Source organism: Lynx canadensis, chromosome C2, assembly GCF_007474595.2.
Source record: "Lynx canadensis isolate LIC74 chromosome C2, mLynCan4.pri.v2, whole genome shotgun sequence".
NCBI lineage: Eukaryota > Metazoa > Chordata > Mammalia > Carnivora > Felidae > Lynx > Lynx canadensis.
In genome coordinates this window covers 137,461,808-137,477,596 of record NC_044311.2, presented here as the reverse complement: position 1 = coordinate 137,477,596, position 15,789 = coordinate 137,461,808, and positions in this window count along the sequence as shown.

The window sequence follows — 15,789 nt, the reverse complement described above, 5'->3', positions numbered from 1 at the left end:
CAGGCTCCAGGCTCCGAGCTTTCGGCACAGAGCTGGACGAGGGGCTCGAACTCACGAACCATGAGATCATGACCTAAGCCAAAGTCAGAAGCTTAACCAACTGAGCCACCCAGGTGCCCCTCTAATTTTCTTAATAAAGCATTATCTCACCCAAGTGTATGTAAATATTTACTTGGAAGCCTCTTAAGAAAAAAGACAATTCACTAATTCATTTTTTATATTTGAATGAAGTCATAGACACACAGATACATACATGCTTATATATGTGCCACATTTAGATGGCTATAATTTTCAAACATCTCTGTTTAATTCATCTCACTATTAAATTAATTCAAACGTGGGGCACCTGGCTAGCTTACTTGATAGAGCATGTGACTCTTGATCTTGGGATTCTGAGTTTGAACCCCAGGTTGGGTGTAGAGATTACATAAAAACAAAACCTTAAAAAAAAATTCGAACATTTTGAAAATAATTTAGTCTGCTATTATAGCATCTAACAAATATTTGACCTATATTAGGTTAGAAAACTCAGATTTAGATTAGTATTAATCTGATTCTTGATAATTTCCAAAATAGTACTACTATAATCCAAAGCCTAATTTTGCACTAAAAAATTCCTTTTAAGGGAAATATTACGTTTGTTTTACTCAGTTGTGCTGATATTACAGATACTTAATTATCGAGGAATTTGGAATGTGGTTCAGACAGTATATAACCAGTCTGGTGTTTCGTGAGTTCACAAGAGATTTTCTAACAGATTTTTATATAATACTATTGAATAAATAGTTGGTGACTTAATCAAATTTATTTAGCTAATTGCTGACAAAGGAGGGCAATTCTCTTGATGGTAACTGGTACTTTATAAAAGGTTTTCTGAGGATAAAAGCATTAAATAAGGGGGGAAATGGTAGTATCAGATATTACAACTCTAGGGTGAAGTAAGTTAATTGCATCAGGGAATGCTAACTATCCTTCAGTATCCATTCTTTTTTATTTTAGTGAAACATCTCCAACCCAAAATTCTTGATGACCATGAGACCAAGTGCTAAGAATACAGTTCAGTCTCTTTTAAATACTCTTAAGTGACCATAACAATAATCCTGGCCATTATCATATGATTGGAAGTGGTAGGAGCAACTTCTATGTTGATTCTATAAAGAAGCTTTACCTGGACTATGTTGAGGATGATAGGGTCTAACTAACTTTAGACTGCTCACCTCTGTGATCCTGAATGATGGACAGATAAACTTCTAGCTTCTTTAAGCTTCTTTATGTGTATGTTGAGGGCTCTGTATTAGCTGCTTAGCGTATCACGCACACCCTGTTATCAGAGAAAAAAACTGAGTGCCCATTTCACTCTATAAACACACACACCCTGCTGAGTTTTCTCTGATTACGAGATTATACTTCAAGTGGATTAATTTTTTAAGCTAGAAGATTAAAACAAAATGCTTTCCATTTCCCCCTCCAAAAAATCTACATCTTATATTGTTTTTTACACATTAATTGTGTTGGTACACAAAAATTAGAGTGCTTCAGGGGAAGGTACTTAACTACTTTCCCGTGTGTAATTTGCTCTCAGATACCTCTCTTTAGATCATATATATTAGGAAGTTTCAGAAAAGTGAGAGAAAATAGTTTACATGTATCAGTAACAAGACGAATATAATCAAAGCAAGGAAAAGTTAATATTTGGTCTGTGTTTAAGTCACAATATTTACAAATATGGTTGGATATTTGTTACTGTATTTTCTTAGGCTATTACATGAGATGCTTCACCTCTGTAAAAACTTACATACACAATTATATTTGCATACAAATCACTAAAGTATAGACTTGGCAGAATGTTGTATTTTCTTAAAACTGTTGAATAGTGATGATACACATTCCTGGTCTATAGTCTTATGATCTCATAGACTTAAAGTCTGAGGAGCTCACAGTCTCCGAGACCTCCTCCAATGCAGTCATGAAGTCTCTTGATCTCACGGGCTCAAGGAGTCAACAATCAATCTCTAGGCTTAGCAACTTATGGTCTTCAAGTTACAAGAAGGAGCAGTGCTAGGGAGTTCGGTGCAGAGCTTTCCCGGCAGGAAAGGTCAAATATAAATCAAGATCATGAACTTTGCCTTCTGTTAAAATTCAAAACTGTGAACTTGGAAGATCACAAGACTGTGACACTGAGAGCTCTTTATGGCTTCCAACTCCACCTCTAACTCTGTTCCTTAGTTGAATTCCCGTGTGAAGGAATTGCTGTAGAAGAGACGTTTCTGTTCCCTCTATCCCCTGCCTACTTTGGATTCTTCTGATAGCCGGTGCGATCCACAATGTCATTGTTGGCCAGATGCTCAAATGATTCCTCTGACCCAAAAGACTTGATATGTGGCAGACTTGCTTCTCCATCTCTTCCACCATGAACCTTAGCAATCGGTGCTGGGCATGTGAGCTTCAACGTCCTTCACATACTTTGCTCACCTGGGAAGGACAATTTATTCCAGAGATCCAATTTTGTATTTTGAAGCTTTGTTTGTGACCATACCTCTTGAAGGACTGTAAAGAAAGAAACTGTGATTATGTCTGTTAGGGTATGTTTGGAGATTTATTACTACTAAGATAGATGAAAATGATTTTCATCTAACTACGAAGGCCAATCTTCCAGTGTATGCATGCACAAGAGAGCTGTTTTCCAGATTTTCATTATGTATGTGTTTTTGTATAAATCAAGTACTAACTATATTTTGTTTTCTACATGTGCCATCATTCTCACTGCCAGTTTCTGTATATTATTACTTCTTCAAACCACTGTCTAATGCTACTTTTATGGTACACCAAATTATATCATCAGCATCGTTTTATTTATGGATCCTCTCCCCTAACTTGTTCACCTATATATTTCTTTTGGTGTGTGTGTTAATGGCACAGTGTTCGTAATTGCTCTATAATTGAAAATATACAGATATCCGAATACCACTTTCTTGTTCTTTTAACAAATTATCTTGAGTCTTCCAAGAAATTCAATCTTCAAAATATATTCTGATTGGATTATGAAGTCTTGTTTATTAGGATTGAGTTGAAATTACAGATAAAATTGTAGCTCTTAGATCATTAGTCTCCATTGGCATTCCCACTTAGAAACATTGTATGTTCTGTTTATGTCGTGCAATTGACTTGTATTATATTTTCCATTAGGTTTTTGATATTTTTAAAGTTTTATACTTTATGGAATTTACTAATATAATTCCTTGGGACCATTCCTATTGTATTGCATACATCACTATTTAAGGGATACCATTACTTTTTCTAAGTAAATTTTATATCTTGACATATTAGATTCTTATTGTTTCATCTTCTTTTAAATATTTTATATTTATTGCCATATTTTCAAATTATGAAGCTTTTTCCAGTTTATTCTAAACTTTTATTGTGACTTATTTATTTTATTGGCTTACACATCCAGGAAAAGTTTGGTAAGATGAATTCCTGAGTTTAATGGGTGACCCCTAAAGTTTTTACCTTATCTAACATGTTTACTAAGCTGTTCAGTAGATAAACTTTTATCCTTTTAAAGGTTTTCATTACTAAGTGTCATATTTTGTCAAAATGAGTGTTAAATTTACACAAATAGCATTTATTTTTTTATATTTGGTAATGGCTAGGTTATATTGGCCTTTAGGTTAAACTATTCTGTTGATTATGAGATTGACATTATTACAAAAGGTTTTGTAAAATAGATTCTTTAAACCACCCACAATGCTGTCCTTTTGTATTATGAAGTTGTTTTTCACTAAGGCTGAGATATTCTCTTATGTTTTACAGGTTTTCAAATCTAAACTGTATACTTTTCTAAAGAAATTCTGTCTTTTTAAAATTTAGACTTGTAATTTTTTTTCAGTTAGGATTCCTCAATGTATGTTCTGACTTTTTATGTATAATCCCTTACTTGAACCTCCTGCAGTAACTTTAAAAGTGGCCTCTCATCTCTGCATTTGCACTCTGAGTGTAGTTGAGTCACAATCTGCAAGGAGATGGTAAGGAAAAGTTCTGAGATGTAGAAACTGGAGTAATTGTAGGGACAACTAAATTATAACATCTACTGAGGTGGAGGGATCATACATATAATCACTTGTTTAGAACAGGCATATAAAATTAGTAAAAACCTAGCCCTTGGTATTCCTTTGGAGTATTTTATTCCTGTGTCAGAAACCAGTATCGGAAACCCATGCCAGCTTAAGTGGTACATTCAGAGAAGCCCCAGGGATTTGGAAAGCACTGATAGGACACTTTAGCAGGAGCTGAGAATAGGCTTCTCATATAAATTAAATGAAAGCTCAGCACTGGTTAGTCTATTGCCTTATTAGTTCATGTTTATGAGAACAGGTAAGTTAAAATTTTAAGTCTTTGGCCTTAAATGTATGTGATTGAAAGCTCACATCAACTGTAATTTTCTCAGAGAGTGAAAATTGTGACTCCTAGCTTGCTTCTCAAATTTCAATGGTAGTTGGACTCACTCCCCTGGGATGATAGGGAGGCTGGAGAACAAACCCAGAAACTGACTCCCAGATTCAGTTAGTTCTTAGAGAAATCACCTGGAGTGTGGACGTTTCTTTTCTCAGTCCTAGTTTCTGGAGGCCATCCACAAGAAATTTGGAAGTAGGTTTCAGTGATACATGCTGGATATAGATTACATGATCATTACTTAATATTGATTCAAAGTTTGCTAGAAATAAGGAAGGCCAGATGTGCTCAAATATCTCTTGCATATCAGACGTAAGTCACCTGCTTTGACCTTATGTCCTATCCATTCCTTCCAGGTCCATTCTTGTTCTGTGTGGAAAAGTGCCACAAAAATCCTCCACATAACTTCCTCCAAGGTGGTGATAGTGGGCTCATTTGAGTTTCTCATCTTAACTAGTGCTTAATGTCACATGCATTCAATACTAACACTATAATTTGAAGTTACTTTCACCAGGGAAATTGGAATGAGAACATTTACAGTTACAACTTTGACCTAGGCAGTTGTCTTCAACTAGTCAGAACAATAAGGCACTTTGATTACATTAACTTCGGTGATTAAAAGAATGTGAATTATTCCAAGCTTGTACTACATCTCTTGTTTAGTCTCCTTTCCTTGCCGAGATCTGTCCTTGGCTCTTTCGACTTAGTTTACTATTTCCACTTCTATTTCAATTAGGTAACATTAATGCTTTGCCCTTCTCCCATTCAGTAGATACACTCTTTGATCAATATTGAATTCCTCCCAATCTTCCCCTGCTAGTAGCCTTATACAGATGATCCCCAACTTACAATGATTCAGCTTGTTTTTCAATTTTACAATATTGTGAAAGTAATATGTATTAAGTAGAAACCGTATTTCAGATTTTGAATTTGGATCTTTTTCTGGGCTGTTGACGTGTTTCTACAGTCTTCTCTTGTGATGCTGGGTGGTAACAGTGAGCTCCCACCAGCCATGCAATCTCCAAGGTAAGCAAATGATCCACTGACAATCATTCTATACCCATACAGCCATTCTGTTTTTCATGTTCAGTACAGTGTTCAATGGATTACATGAGCTATTCAACACTTTATTATAAAATAGGCTTTATGTTAGATGATTTTGCCCAATTTCAGGCTAATGTAAGTGGTCTGAACACAGAAGGCTAAGCTAAGTTACAATGTCTGTAGGTCAAGTATTTTAAATGAATTTTCAACTTATGCTATTTCCAACTTATTTTTATTTTTATCGAGATGAAACCCATTGCAAATCAAGGAACATGTGTACTCTTTTTTACTTGGTCAATTACACAAATCAAATTTGCTTCCATAGTTCAGAGTGGTGTGTAAAGGATGAATGGATATCTAGAAGCTGGAGAGAGAAATATGAAAGATATGACCAGTTTTCTTTTCCGTTGGTTTTCAATTTGAGCCAGGTCTCTAAAGCATGGTGCCTAGCTTATTAACAGTATAAGCAAATAAAATTGGTGTATTAAGTTTTAGTAGAATTGAAAGACTTGTTGAAGAGTCTCTTACATTTAATAACTTATCTTACACATTCTTTATTTATATATCAGTTACTTAAAACTGGGGGAGACATGCAGGTGAATGCATGCACGATTTAGCAAAGGAATATTTGGTAGTCTCCTTTTATTCTTTACCTATGTCTATACAGCACAGATTCTGGACCAATTGCAGGCTTAATCCTTCCAAGGGGAATTGCCCTGGTAAGAGTCAGTGCTGATAATGTTTGGATTCTTCTGGAGAGGGAAAACATCTCAAAATCCATTTTTATTTTCCAGTATGCCTTTTATTTTCAATATAAAATCAAAATAATGTTAGTTCCTCCAGGGTGAGAGAGTGGCAGGAAATTGATAACATATCCTTTGAACAGTACTAAAAAGGAGAAGAAATATATCCTCCCTGACTATTCTAAATCTAATTGTTAGGAGCTTAAACCAGTAAGTTCTAATGAATGTTAAAAATTTTTTAAATACTTTGGATGATGAAGCTACACATTTTTGCTATTCCCCCATACAATTTGTTGTAAAATATCCACCTAACACAACAACATGAACAAATGTTGTCGTATTTTACACATTAATAACATGATAAGCATAAATCATTTAAATAATTTTAAATGGTTTTAAGTCCTTAATTATGGCACATAATAATGCTACAAATCCTTAATATATTGATTATTTTCCTGGATAAGACTGATCTTTACTAAGATCTTCACTAGAATGAGCTTGTAATATGAAGGAAATGTACAGATAAAACTAATTATGTGTATAATCAGATCTCAGAAGCTTTGCGTAAAACAATTTCCACAAAAATATAACTTTTATGATAAAAAGAGGGACTGTATAGGTTTGGTCTACTTATATTTCTCATAAGCTTAACTACATATTTATTTTTTAATGTATATGATCATGGTAAATTAAAACAGCATTGATATTATTTTCACATCATGAGAATGTTACTCATAATGGATGGATTAAATACAGTGGTAGTTCCAAAGCAACAGAGTGCTTCCTAGTGATAAAAGGCATTTCATCTCTTGCTGCTTATGGAAGCATCCCAAAATTTGGTGGTTTAAACATTAACCTTTTAGTCCACTCACAGTTGATTATTCTGGTCTGAGAGAACTCAGCTGATAACTACTGGACAGCCATACAGCTGTCAGCGGTCAGTCAGCTTGTGTCTGGGTCATCACGGATGACTCAGTTCACACATATGGCTTTTTCTGGCTGCTGTACAGGGTAAGAGAGGCAATTGAGTTTACTTCTCTTATAATCCAGCAAGCTAGCCCGATTTCTTCAAATAATGACTGTGTGGTCACAAACACTGCAAAGGAAGCATCCTCAATATAGAGCCCTTGTTAAGCCTTTGCTGATGTCACGTTTGTTATTCAAGCCCATTGGCCAGAGAAAGTCACATGGCCATCCCAGGTTCAAGAGCTGGAGCAACATGTTCTCCCTATTCATGCTACTCGTAGAATGGAAGGCTTTTATGGGCATTTGGGAATCGATTATATCCATCCTCTAGCTGTGATTTGTTAACGTTTCTCTCAAATGGAAAATACATTCACTCTTATCCCAGGGACCCAAAATGCCTCCTACAGTTCTTCCCTTAGAACTGAAGTCCAAAATTTTGTGCTCTAAAATCATGTCCAAAAGGCAGTGTTGGATGTGTTACTCTTGAACTAAAAAGACCAGCTACTGGCACCTTTACTCCCACAGACACAATGTATAAAAGATGTGCTAGACGTGTACATTAGACAAATACTTCACTATCCGAATTAGACCACATGATAGTTTTGCCTACTGTTCTACAAAAAAATCATATGGGTCACCCTTTTTTCAGCTTGCTATACAATCTCCTCACTCATTTTTGTTTTCCTAGCTTCCATGAATAGATTATTCACTATTTTTTCAGCCTCTTTTGTCTCTTCACTGCTTTCTCCAGTCATCACTATCTCCCATTCCCAGGATCAGTGACACTTACAAGCGCAATATCTCTGTTAATTACTGATTGCTGTATAAAAAACTATCCACAAAATGTCAGTGACTTAAACCAGTCATCATGCATTTGTCTCCCAATTCTGTGGACTGGCAGGGAGGTCTTTCCTAAATAGGCCAGCCTAGTTGTTTTCTGCTGGGCTACCTTATGCAGCCTCTGGCAGGTGGCAGGTTAGCTAAGGGCTGGATGACTTCTGGTTGACTAGCTCACATGACTGTTACTTGCAAGGCTCTTGGCAAATTGGAGGGGACTGGGTCATGTGTCTCTTGTTATCCAGGAGAGGGTCTGAGCTTCTTTCACATGGTAGTTGAAAGGTCAAAAACATTGCAAAAGAGTTACCCTCAAAGATCAATCTCGTGCCAAGTCTCTGCTCTTTCCTGTTTGTTAATGCCCTATTGGCCCGAGAAATTCATGTGACCATCACAGACTTAAACACTGGAGAAACACTATACTTCTTGATACAAGTGCAAGGGTTTGTGGTTCTTTTGCAATCTATCATGGAAGGTTAAAGAAGGCAGTGTGTCTTGTTTGTATTAACATGAAGTCCCCCCCCACCCCATGAGACCAAATAGCCACAAAGAAGGTAAGAAATGCAATACATCAGTTCTCTTTCCTTTTTTTTTTTTTTTTTGAATGTTGATTTACTTTTGAAAGAGAGAGAGACAGAGCATGAGCAGGGGAGGGGCAGAGAGAGAGGGAGACACAGAATCTGAAGCAGGCTCCAGGCTCTGAGCTGTCAGCACAGAGCCCGATGTAGGGCTCGAGCTCACGGTTCCCGAGATCATGACCTGAGCTGAAGTCAGTCGCCTAACTGAGTGAGCCACCCAGGCGCTCCTCAGTTCTCTTTCACATATGCACCTTATGTTTAACTATCTGGCCTTCTAATTCTTTGACCTTTCATCAGTGAAAAAAATCTTCCACACTCCATGCTCTAGTGTTCTCACTCTTTAGTGTTTATCATTTCTAATTATCACAATTCTCCAAAAATTTAGATTCTTAATCATCTGCTATGAATTATGATTTATATACTCCCAACTTATGTCCTTCAATTCACCCACTTAAACCAATTTAACCTCATCTTGAACTCCAGTCCAATATCTCTATCACTTTTTGTATTCATCCTTTTCCTTATTTTCAGGCTTAGATACTGTGATATATTAATATAATTACTATCTCTCAGGTAACCTCAGCTAATCTTCCATCCTTCACCCGAGCAAACCTCAAACCTGAATACATCCATTTCTCTATAAACTGGTAACTACCTTGGTGCATTTGAATGGTACTAAAACACACACATACACACAATGGTAGGCACTTGTCTCACTTTAAATTTGTGAACACAAACTGCAGGTGTCCCATTTGAGATTTCCTGTCAAGACTGTTAAATTCCCTGGCCAATTCACTTAGCCCCTCTGTGAGAGAACTCCTCACATCACTTCCTCACATACTCTAAGCTGGCGTTATTATCTCACTAAGAATATAGAAACAATTGGAAGTGAATCCCTCATCTTAATTAAAGCCAAATATAACAATCCACTGGAATCTGCAGGCACATCCATTCTTGTCCTATTCTCACAATGGATATGTTGCCCTTGGTTACATATTAGTCAATTCCTCTGTTAATATCCCAGATCTCATACTGTCATGCCTTTCCCTTGGTAATCAATCCCTCCTGCTGTGACATATTTAAATTCTTCATTGGATCATTTCTATCATTATTTAACTTGATTTACTAACCAGACTTAACTGAATTCACCATTTTCATTATTTTATCTTTATTTAAGGAAACATTTTCAGGAACATGTCTGTCTGTCTCTGTAATATACATGTATACATATAGTCACTACTTCCATAGATCATTCTCCTTTAATCTCTGCAATTAAACATTTATCAAAGTCAAACTGAAACTGCCTTTAATCTTGCCATTTAAAAAATATCTTCAGTCAATTTGATACCTTTCAACAATATTTGAATAAGCTGATAGATGTTTCCCTTCTTAAGTATTTTCTTCCACTTGATATGTATCATGGAAATCTCTTGGTTTTCCATCAAATTTCTGACTACTCCTTCTATTCTTTACAACATCTAAGTGCTAGAATTTGGTTTTGATTCAGAAACACTAGTGTTTTCAAGAATTTTCAGAATTTCCCTTTAATCCCTACACTCACTACCTTCCAAGTGATCTCAAATTCTGATGGCTTTCTGTTACTTGTATTCATTGATTCCTCCTGAATTTATATAGCAAACCATCATTTCTCCTTATTACCTATGTATATAACTTTCCAAATACAACATTTGTATTTGGATGTCAATCAAATAAGATCTTTCACAGGTCTAAAAAAATTCAAATCCAACATTCCCATATGACTGCCAATCTTCTGCATGCTAGTATGACTTCAGAAATCACCCAGTTGAAAGAGATAGGGGAAAAAAAACTAAAAACAAAAACACCTCAGTCATACTCAGGTTTTAGTTTTTCTCCACTTCACATGTTGGCCTGACCTCCAAAGGTCATATATCAGTAAAGAATATGAAGGAAAACAAAAGTGATTCTTTGAAAATATAAATAAAATTGATATGACTTTAGCCATGTTAACTAAGATAAAAACAAAGGATCCAAATTCTTAATGAAAAAAATGAAAGGAGGAATCACTACAGATCCAAAGGACATCGACAGGATAATAAAGTACTATGAATAACTCTACATCTACAAATTTGACAACGCAGATACAACGGACCAATTCTTTGAAAGGCCTAATCTGCCAATACATAAGAAGAAACACATTATCTGAACAGGCTTATATCAAAGAAATTTAGTCAATAACTTTCCAGAACAGAAAGCACCAGGCCCAGATATCAGCAAATCTAACCCATCAACATATAAAAAAGAGTATACATCTCACCAAGTGGGATTCATCCTGGAATGTAAGGCCAGTTCAATATTTAAAAATCATTAAATGATAATCTAATGATGGATATATAATTTTACATTTGTCTAAACTTATAGAATATACAACCAGGAGTGAACTATAATGTAAACTGTGAATATTGCGTGCTTTTGACATTTTAGTATAGGTTCATACTATTTTTGTAAAAAAATGCACCATTCTTGTGGGGAAGGTTATGAATGTATGAAGGAAGAGTCATGTGGATGTCATGTGGCTCTCCCCCATTCTGTACTTCCCAATCTCATTTTGTGATACTTTTTTGCTTGTTTAATTTGCTCCAGTCACATTCACTCAACTGGACACCTCTTGCATTAGCAATTAGCTGCATGCAGAGATAATCTGTCAATTATTTGCTTCAGTTTTACCACCCATGTCACTTTATAGCCCCCAAATCCTCTTCTACCTTTACCCGGATACACACAGAAGCTACTCAGTCATCATTTGTGTATGTTTGTATAAACACACTAATTTTTAACACTTCATGCTATAACCTGTGACAATGAGAATCATGTTTATAACATTATTCTAGCTCTAGCTGGATAATTCTGAAATATACTTTATACTGCTCCTTAGAGGTTCCTACAAGGATTATGCCTCAATTGCCTATTAGGATAACAAAACTACTTAGCCTTACGTTGACTTACTCTCCTTCCTCTTGTGATTATTACATTTTTCCTAGCCTCTTCCTCCTACCTCTCCTACACACAAACCATTTATCAAGCTCTCTTCTTTCAGGGCAACCCTGATTAAGACAATTAGGAATACCAGCAATGTTTTTCTTCCGTGAGTTATGTTACTTCAGAATCTCCTATTGCCAGGGTTAAGTGGATTGGTGATAACTATTGACATGTAATAGAATTATAACTAAGATTTTTATAAGAGATGGATTGGAATATGTGCAACTATAACATGAAATGTCGGTTTGTACAATACACTTTATTAATATAGGAACAATGATAATATTAAAGACTGTACAATTAGCTAACTTTTGTTAATATTTTTAGAAGCTCATAGAAAAAAATTGAAATTAGCCAGCTACCAATCCTCCTAGTAGAATAGAGATGACATTGATGAAAACCAGACCCAGAATTTCAATATAAATATTGAACTAGAAAAGATATAGAACAAACAGCCTCTATGGGTTTCCTATGCCCAAGAAGAGAGACCATACTTAAAGTAAAGAAAATTCTAGAGACCCAGATTGTGAGCTATTAAGTAAAAGAGCTTGATGATTTTGAATCTCTATATTCATCTTCAATATCTTGTTTGGAAGAAGCCACTCCCTCCCCCATGATAAATCCTTTCTTCATATAAAGGCTCTTATGGCTCAAGCGTCTTGCAAGATGATGCTTGGATTATTCAATACTTGCCTCCATTTCTCTTCATGTCCTGATCTGTAAGTAGGCGCAGGTGAAACAGAGCTAAGACAAGATAATTAATTATCAAGTAGTTTCTCCAGGAGAAAAAAGAGAAACACATTCAAGTGACTAAAACATCTGACTAATAAATTGGAAAGTATTAGGGAACATTTGTTGGAGTGTTATCTGGGAGTTGAGATCTGGGCTGGGAATACTAAATACATAGCTTCTTGCAATGGAGGTCCTCTGCTGTGACTCCGTGTTTAATGTTCTGGCAGGAACACCAGAAGATAGTGCTTCAAATTGCTTTTTAAATCTTGAAAATACTTGTCTATGGTGACTAAATAGAATATTTAGAACAATGTCAGGAGAATTATGTAGGTGAGCAATACAGAAAGGATCCAATATGTGAGATCAGACAATCTACCACTGAATGTCTCCCAGAAAATCTCTTTCACCAATAAGAAATTGCTAAGGGAGACACTGACCTTTCTGGAAAGCTCATCAATGCTTCCTTTTAGGCCAAGGTTGACATCAGAAGGTACTGCCATGGGACTATGCTTCCTAGTACCATCTGGCATGAATTTTAAAGCAGAGGAGGCCAGGAGGTCAATATTTATCATCAGAGATAATCTCAAGGAAACTATCCTCCTGAGCATCAAGATTAGAGAGTTAACTGGTGGATTAAATTGTCTCTTCTGAGTTCCTCTATGGAAAATTCTGAGATCCATTTTACATGGCTCATAAGAGGCTCCCTGATAGGATTGAACCCCATTTTTACCACAACAGTGATCAGCTTGATAACACCCTTGAATTAGTTTTGTATACTTGCCAGTTTCACTCTTTCCGGCCTCTTGATCAGCACATCATTTCCAAGTGAATGCAAGCCTTTGTCTTACATTGGGTTTCCTCAAAGCAAAATCTAAGACATTAACGTTCTTATTTCTCAAACATATACAACAAACTCATTTTCGCCTCAGTTAATGGACTCTCTCTTCTCTCTGCCTAGTATTCTGGTGCTCAGAAAGATACATTGCTTATTTAGATAAATTTCTGAATAAATCAAAGAAATATCTACTTTAAAGAGGCCTTCCTTGACCTGGCCAACACTTCCTATTCCTTCCTTACTCTAACCGTGCTTCATTTTACACGTTTAGTATCCTAGTCACTTAATTTTAAATGCCATGATGTTAGGACTTTACCTAGGAAGTGGATTTTTTTAATACCCGCAGATCTTTCTAATAGCAAATGATTACAAGATGTCTTTTGACCAAGTATCCCATTTTTCTCTAATGGAACAAAAACTGTTTCCTAAAATTATAAGGTAACACAAAAAATTGAATTGTCAAATTAAGCTTACATGAATAATAATATTATGATTGAAAACAGTGCCAAATTTACTAATAATATAAGAAAGGTGAAATTTTCATTGGATGAAAACTGAGACATTCATGTGCAGCTTTCCCCAGAATTTAATTCTCTATAACATTGGGAAGCTTCCTTGTTTCAGATTTAATATGACATGGGATTGGAATAAGTTATGTGTATACATTGCTTCACAAGGTAATCCATTTCATTATAGAATACCTTATATCTCATCAAAGAATCAGCATCTCACTGGTTTCATTTTCTATTTAGGCAACAGTTCCAATTTCTGAAAATCCCCAAACTCCAAGTTTAATTACAATAAGTAACCTAGAGAGATCAGATCTAGATTGCTAAAAACATGTTCTAGATTATAACTCTCCTTCATGCTATAAATGCTGTTTCTATGTCTATGAGGAAGTATGTTTTTTAGCACATTTATTAGAAGGCTTCTTTGGTATTTCTTTATTCCAGGGATCACGGGAAGTAAGAAGAAAGGAGTTCCAGTCCCATTGTTAGGTTTTTATGCCCCAGAGCTCCTAGTATTCCAAAGTATGAAATGGCAACAATAATACTAGATAAAATACAAGAGTTGGAAATGTGTGTGTGTTTGTGTGTGTGTGTGTGTGTGTGTGAGAGAGAGAGAGAGAGAGAGAGAGCAGGGAAAGGACAGAGAGAGAGGGAGTAGAGAACCGTTAGCAGGACAACCACAACAATAACAAACTATAAAATGCAGAGGTGCCTGGCTGGCTTGGTCAGTGGAACATGTGACTCTTGATCTCTGGGTTGGAAATTCAAGCCCCATGTTGGGTATAGAGATTACTTAAAAACTAAAATCTTTAAAAAAACAAAAACAACAACTATATGTTGCAAGCAGGTGGTAAATATAAAAACATTAATAGGTCGTAAAAGTTATCAGTAACAAGGAAGTAAAGATGAAGGACTATAATACTGATTATTACTATATTTTTAAATTTTTTTCATATAATCCTTCAAATAAGATATAAATAGATGTTTGTTGATTTTTTCACAAATATGCTTTCCTATAGGCTTATGAATATAACCACAATTATAATTGAATTTTGTGTATTGTTTTTGTGGATTTTCCTTCTGTTTGAAAGTAGGGGATACTTAAAATATCTTTACTCTTAAAGTCTTCTTTTTTGTCTTCATGTATTTTGAATAATAGATTAAAAAGAACAAAGAATAAATGTGAAGAGTTAGTATATGACTGACAGACTAATTAAAATTGAGGTCAGTTTTTATGTTTCATTATTTTTGAATATTCTTAGGTCATCTTTGCCAATGTTGTTTACTGCATTTTATTTATTTATTTATTTATTTATTTATTTATTTAAAATATTTTATTTATTTGTTTTATTTTATTTTTCCTGGTAGATGATTCTTGTATCAATCCTATATAAAAATACATTCACAATCATAGCTTACGATGCAATGCTTTGTAGAAATCTAAACTTCTTACCCTTTTTAGGAATACAGATGTATGTAAATTCATGTTTTACAAGAAACACCTTAAAGAAAGGATTATGGTTCAATTAGTTTATTTTGGCAGTAATCCTGGGAAGCACTGAATGAGGGAGGAATGGGCGGGAAAGGAAGGGGACCCTGTAAAATTGTAATGAGTACATTCCTGAGTGGGTACTGAAGGCTCTGGAATATTTACCCTCTAGCTCATCGCTCTCACTGTTGAAGGTGACTACAGAAGGTATGAACATCCCCCCCTGGAAATTTCAGTCTGCCTCTCAGGGAACAGAGGCAACTTCAGAAAAAGAAACCAAGAGCTTGGTTGAAAGCAAGCCCTTACCATGAGTGGGAACTAGTCACAGAAACTGCAGGTGAACTGTAAGGTAAGCTAATTAGATGTAGATAAGGCATCCACAGAACTTGATCCTAGAGAGTGAAACTATAAACCTGAATAGTTCCCCCAAATGACCACTCCCACTGTAACTTTCTTGTAATATCTTTTTTTTTAAGTAAGGTGTTTGAGAAGCATTAGTATAAGCTATAGAGTGTAAGCAAACTGCTAAGACGTGGGATGAACTGGAAAAAATGTCTAGTGAAATGAGGAAACCATGAAGGATTCTATG